The 6,068-nt window shown below is 38.6% G+C and overlaps 1 non-coding gene across 1 annotated transcript; it reads left to right on the forward strand.

Moving 5' to 3' along the window:
- The first annotated feature begins 4,485 nt into the window (after positions 1-4,485).
- LOC127133662 (small nucleolar RNA R71) lies at positions 4,486-4,592 on the forward strand. Its single transcript, XR_007807614.1, has one exon. It is a non-coding gene; the product is annotated as a small nucleolar RNA R71 (small nucleolar RNA).
- Positions 4,593-6,068: the final 1,476 nt, after the last annotated feature.

Here is a 6,068-nt window from a genome sequence, read left to right on the forward strand (position 1 = left end):
TTGCATTCTCGTAGGCAGATTGCCTAAGTTCTTCTAGTTTATGAATGTCTAGGGTACGCTTTTTTCCAGCGGCTAGGTAGTCTAAATTCAAAGTTTTAATGGCCCAATAGGCCTTATGCTCTAATTCGAACGGTAAGTGACAGGATTTTCCATAAACTAGTTGGTAAAGAGTAGTTCCTATAGGGGTTTTGAAAGCGGTTCTATAGGCCCATAATGCTTCTTGAAGCTTCTGAGACCAATCTCTCCTAGAAATAGAAACATTTTTCTCTAGGATTTGTTTTATTTCCCTATTAGATACTTCTACTTGGCCACTAGTCTGTGGGTGGTATGGTGTTGCTACTCTATGCCTAACTCCATATTTTCTTAAAACTTTGTCAAATATTCTCAATATAAAGTGTGATCCTCCATCGCTTATGACTAAACGTGGTGTTCCAAATCTAGGGAATATATAGTTTTTAAATAGTTTGATTACTACCCTAGTGTCGTTTGTGGGTGCAGCTATAGCTTCAATCCACTTAGACACATAGTCTACATCTACTAAGATATACCTGTTTCCTAAGGATGGTGGGAAAGGTCCCATGAAATCTATACCCCATACGTCAAAGAGTTCTACTTCCTGAATGTTTCTTAGAGGCATTTCATCACGCCTTGAAATGTTTCCAGTGTGTTGGCGTCTATCACATTTGACAATGCAAGCATAAACATCACGCCACATGGTAGGCCAGAATAGGCCAGCTTGAAGAATCTTGGCGTATGTCTTAGAGGTGCTCGCATGTCCACCATACGGTGCAGAATGACAATGCTCAATAATACTATTTACCTCTTCTTCTGGAATGCAACGGCGAAAAATGCCATCTTTACCCCTTTTGAAAAGGACCGATTCGTCCCAATAGAAGTTTCTCACATCGTGGAAGAATTTCTTCTTGCGGTGGTAGTCAAGATCAAGGGGTACTATATCAGCAGCTAGGTAATTAACGAAGTCTGCATACCAGGGTACGTTACTTATTGCTAAGGAATTTTGGGAGTGCTCATAAGGATCTAGGTTATTATCTTCAATGGTTTCTACTCTAGCTATCAGTCTATCATAGGCGAAATCATCATTTATGGGTACTAGTTTTGGGTTTAGATGTTCTAGCCTAGAAAGGTGATCGACTACTACATTTTCAGTGCCTTTTTTTATCTCTTATATCTAAATCAAACTCTTGTAGTAATATAATCCACCGGAGTAACCTGGGCTTGGCATCTTTTTTACTTAATAGGTAACGAATGACAGCATGATCGGTGTAAACTATAATTTTTGCTCCTACTAGATAAGATCTAAATTTGTCTATAGCGAAAACTACAGCGAGTAATTTTTTTCCAGTTGTTGCATAGTTAAGTTGGGCAGCATCTAGGGTTCTACTGGCATAATAAATGGCATGTAATTTTTTATCTTTCCTTTGTCCTAGAACAGCTCCAACTGCATAATCACTAACATCGCACATTATCTCAAAAGGTTCCGACCAATCGGGGGGTTTCATAATAGGTGTTGAGATCAATGCTTGCTTTAAAAGATTAAATGCGTCATTACATTTTTCATCGAAAATGAACTCAACATCTTTCATTAAAAGCCCAGTTAAAGGTTTAGTTATTTTGGAGAAGTCCTTAATAAAACGCCGGTAGAATCCAGCGTGTCCAAGAAAGCTTCGCACTTCTCTGATGGTTTTTGGTGGTTTTAGGTTTTCTATAACTTCTATTTTAGCTTTATCTACCTCTATACCTTTTTCGGAAACTATATGTCCTAAAACTATTCCTTCGGTCACCATGAAATGACACTTTTCCCAGTTTAGCACGAGGTTCACCTCCACGCATCTCTCCAGGATTTTCTCAAGGTTAGCAAGACAATTATGGAAATCAAATCCGCAAACCGAGAAATCATCCATAAACACTTCCATGATACCATCTAAGTAATCTGCAAAGATTGACATCATGCAGCGTTGGAAAGTAGCTAGGGCATTACAGAGGCCGAATGGCATTCGTCTGTAGGCAAAAGTTCCATAAGAGCATGTAAAGGTAGTTTTTTCTTGATCTTCAGGGTGGATAGGTATTTGGAAGAATCCAGAGTATCCATCTAGATAACAGAAGTAAGAGTGTCTGGCTAGACGCTCCAACATTTGGTCTATAAATGGTAAAGGGAAATGATCCTTCCTAGTTGCTTTATTTAATTTTCTATAATCTATACACATCCGCCATCCTCCTTCTAAATGTTTTGCTACATGTTCGCCTTTATCGTTTTGCACGACTGTGATGCCTCCCTTTTTAGGTACTACATGCACAGGGCTCACCCACTTACTATCAGAGATCTGGTAGATGATACCTACCTCAAGTAACTTAAGAACTTCCTTTTTAACAACATCACTCATTATAGGGTTTATTCTTCTCTGATGTTCCCTATAGGGTTTTGAATCTTCTTCGAGCGAAATCTGATGCATGCATATGGATGGGCTTATACCTTACAGGTCAGAGATATTATATCCTAAGGCTGAGGGATATCTTCGTAAAACGTCTAAAAGTTGGTTCGCTTCCTCTTGGCTCAAGGTAGCAATAACTATAACTGGACGGTTCGTCTCCTCGTCGAGGAACTCATATCTCAGGTTCTTAGGCAGTTCCTTAAGTTCTAAGGTTAGTTTCTTAGGGCATGACATAGGATCTGGAGTAAGGGATAAACATTCGTAAAGGTTATCATCGATGTAGGGTTGCTTAAAGTCATCATCTTCCCTTATGAGAGTTGATGGTAACTTAATTGTTTTTATAATTTCTTTTTGTTCTAATTCTCTAACATATTCATCAATGATATCTAAGGCATAACACGAGTCTCCCATCACAGGTGCCATAAGAAATTTCGAAAGTATAAATTCTATTTTCTCGTCACCTACCTCAAATGTCAACTTTCCTTTCTTGACATCTATTATGGCTCCTGCAGTCGATAAGAATGGTCTACCTAGAAGGATTGGTATATCATTGTCCTCTTTGATGTCCATGACAACAAAATCAGTAGGGATAAACAACTGACCTATCCTAACAGGGACATCTTTTAAAATGCCTATCGGATATTTAACAGATCTATCGGCTAACTAAAGTGACATCTTAGTGGGCTGTAATTCTCCTAAGTTTAACCTCTCACAAACTGCTAAAGGCATTAGGCTCACACTAGCTCCTAAGTATAGAAAAGCTTTTTCGATGACATGATTACCCAAAAGGAAAGGAATGGAGAAATTTCCAGGATCTTTATCTTTCTTCGCTAATTTGTCCTCGGAGATAGCATTACATTCCAAAGGCTTCGGATCGTCAACTCTACGTTTGTTGGTAAGGATGTCTTTGAGAAACTTTGCATAAGAAGGTATTTGGGTGATGGCTTCTGTGAAAGGGATTTCTACATGAAGTTTTTCTATAACTTTAATAAATTTTTGATACTGTTTATTGATCTTGGTTTGTTTGAGTCTTTGTGGATATGGTATAGGTGGTTTATATGGCGAGGGTGGTACATAAGTTTTATCTTTAGGTTCTTCTCCTTTTTCTCGACCTTTCTGGTTTTCAGGTTCCTTTACTTCGTTCGTGGGTTTGGTACATTCCTTAGAAGTTTCGGGTTCACTCAATCTAGGGTTTGGTGGCTCATCATAAGCGTTCCCACTTTGTAGGGTAATGGCATTGGCTTATCCTCTCGGATTTTGTTGAGGTTGTCCAGGGAATTGTCCTCCAGGTGTAGTCTGAGGGGCTTGGTTTAAAGCTACCTGAGAGATCTGGGTTTCAAGCATCTTGGTATGAGTAACTATTTGGTCAACCTTGGTTCCTAACTGAGTAATCAATTCGTTAACATGAATGTTTTGGTTCATGAACTCCTTGTTTTGTTGGGTTTGAGTGGTGATAAAATTTTCCATAATTTTCTCAAGGCTCGGCTTTGGTGGCACAGGTTGCATAGGTTGATTTGATCTTGGGGCTTGATAACTAGGTCTCGGAGGTGCATTATTTTGGATTGGGTTATTGTTTTTATAGGAGAAGTTCGGGTGATTCCTCCATCCAGGGTTATAAGTATTCGAGTATGGGTTCCCTTGGGTGTAGTTCACTTGCTCAAAGTGGGTTTCGTTTAATAGACTGCATTCTGCAGATTGGTGTCCTTTGGTTCCACATATCTCACAATCCGACGAAATTGCTGCTGCAGTATTCGGGTTTATGCACATATGCTCGACCTTAAGGGCTAATGCGTCCATTTTAGCTTGCATCATGTGTATAGAGCTTAGTTTATGCACTCCTCATTAGGCTTCCTTCTTCTCAACTGTCGCTCGTTCGACTCCCCATGATTGATGGTTTTGAGCCATATCTTCAATGAGGGCACTAGCTTCAGGATAAGGTTTGTTCATCAGAGCACCGCCTGCGGCAGCGTCGACGGTCATCTTGGTGTTATAGTGAAGTCCATTATAGAATGTTTGAATGATTAACCAATTTTCTAAACCAAGATGTGGGCATGCTCGTAACAACTCTTTATATCTCTCCCAAGCTTCGAACAACGATTCTTCTTGGTTTTGGGTAAATCTAGTTATATGGTTTCGAAGAACAGCGGTCTTACTCGGGGGAAAATATCTAGCAAGAAATACTCTTCTAAGGTTATCCCAAGTCGTAATGGAATTGGGTGGAAGGGAATCTAACCATGATAGGGCTTTATCTCTGAGGGAAAAAGGAAATAATCTTAAATGTATTGCCTCGGAAGAAGCTCCATTGGTTTTAAAAGTGTCTGCTAATTGAAGAAATATTTTTAAATGTTGGTTTGGGTTCTCAGTAGCGAGACCTGCGAATTGTCTATGTTGCACTAGTTGCAACAGGGATGGTTTAAGTTCAAAATTATCAGCTGGGATGGTTAGGTTTACTATACTAGAACTAGGTTCTTCATTAGATGGTTGAGCGAAATCTTTAAGAGGTCTTTGGTTCTGATCTTCGGCCATAGCTCTCTTAATTCTATGAAAGAATAAACGTGCGCGAGCGTAACGTTCAGGTTCCGCCAGAGGGTATACTAAGCTTAAACTCCCGATGATGCGAGTTCTTCGCATTGACCAGCGGGAAATAGCCTAAGTCTAAACGATATAACAACAGGAAAATGAAATTTGACGAAATTGGTCCCTGACAACGGCGCCAAAAACTTGATGCGGTGTTTCGCAAGTATACGAACGTGTCAGAATAATATAAAAGATTGTCGAATCCACAGAGACCAAGTGTCAATCTATCGTTATCTGTCGTTATGGTGTTTATCAAAGGCAATCAAAATAGGTGTTTTTTGGAGTGTGAAATGAAAAGTAAAGTGTTGAATAAAGATTAATTAATAAAGACAGGGTCGAATGTAATTCACGTAATCAATTAATAATCCAAGTACTTGCTAATAGAACTACTTATGGGCAGTGTTTCCTACTTTGAAAAGAACTAATTTAACAGGAACTGTCGCTTTCGCTTATTCAGAACCGAGTTGTACTCCCTAATCAAACCCTCTTATTGTCACTTATAAAAAGGCGCGCATTGCGTTAGAGTAGTAAACCTATTTTTAAGAAATATAGTATCTTGACTAAGTTGAAAAGTATTATAACCTGGATTTCTTAACCAAAAGAGGTTCTTACGAACCAGACTCTAAACTTATAAACGCGTCCGAAAATAGTTTTAAAATCTCTTTTCTTCTTAAGTTAAAATCTCCTAATGAACTAAACAAAACGCTTTCGCTGTTTTTGAATTAGTTAAAAACAATTAAGTTTAGATAGACGTTGGACGGCTTTCGATCTTACCCAACGGAATTGAAGTGCGAGAAAACTTAAGTTGAAAGTTAAAATAGCCCTTAAGTGTTTCTACGAACAATTGTACGGATTATCAGTTCAATTAAGATCCTTACATTCTAACCTTATAAATTTAGTTAGACATGGTAAAGTAAAAGTGCATTAAAATAAACAAAAGTAGTGCGAGTGCGAGGAAATAAATAATTTAAAGTGAGTGCGAGGAAATAAACAAAGTAAAGCGAGTGTGAGGAAATAAACGAAAGTAAAGCGAGTGCGAGG

Source organism: Lathyrus oleraceus, chromosome 3 (genome assembly GCF_024323335.1).
Source record: "Lathyrus oleraceus cultivar Zhongwan6 chromosome 3, CAAS_Psat_ZW6_1.0, whole genome shotgun sequence".
Taxonomy (NCBI): Eukaryota; Viridiplantae; Streptophyta; class Magnoliopsida; order Fabales; family Fabaceae; genus Lathyrus; species Lathyrus oleraceus.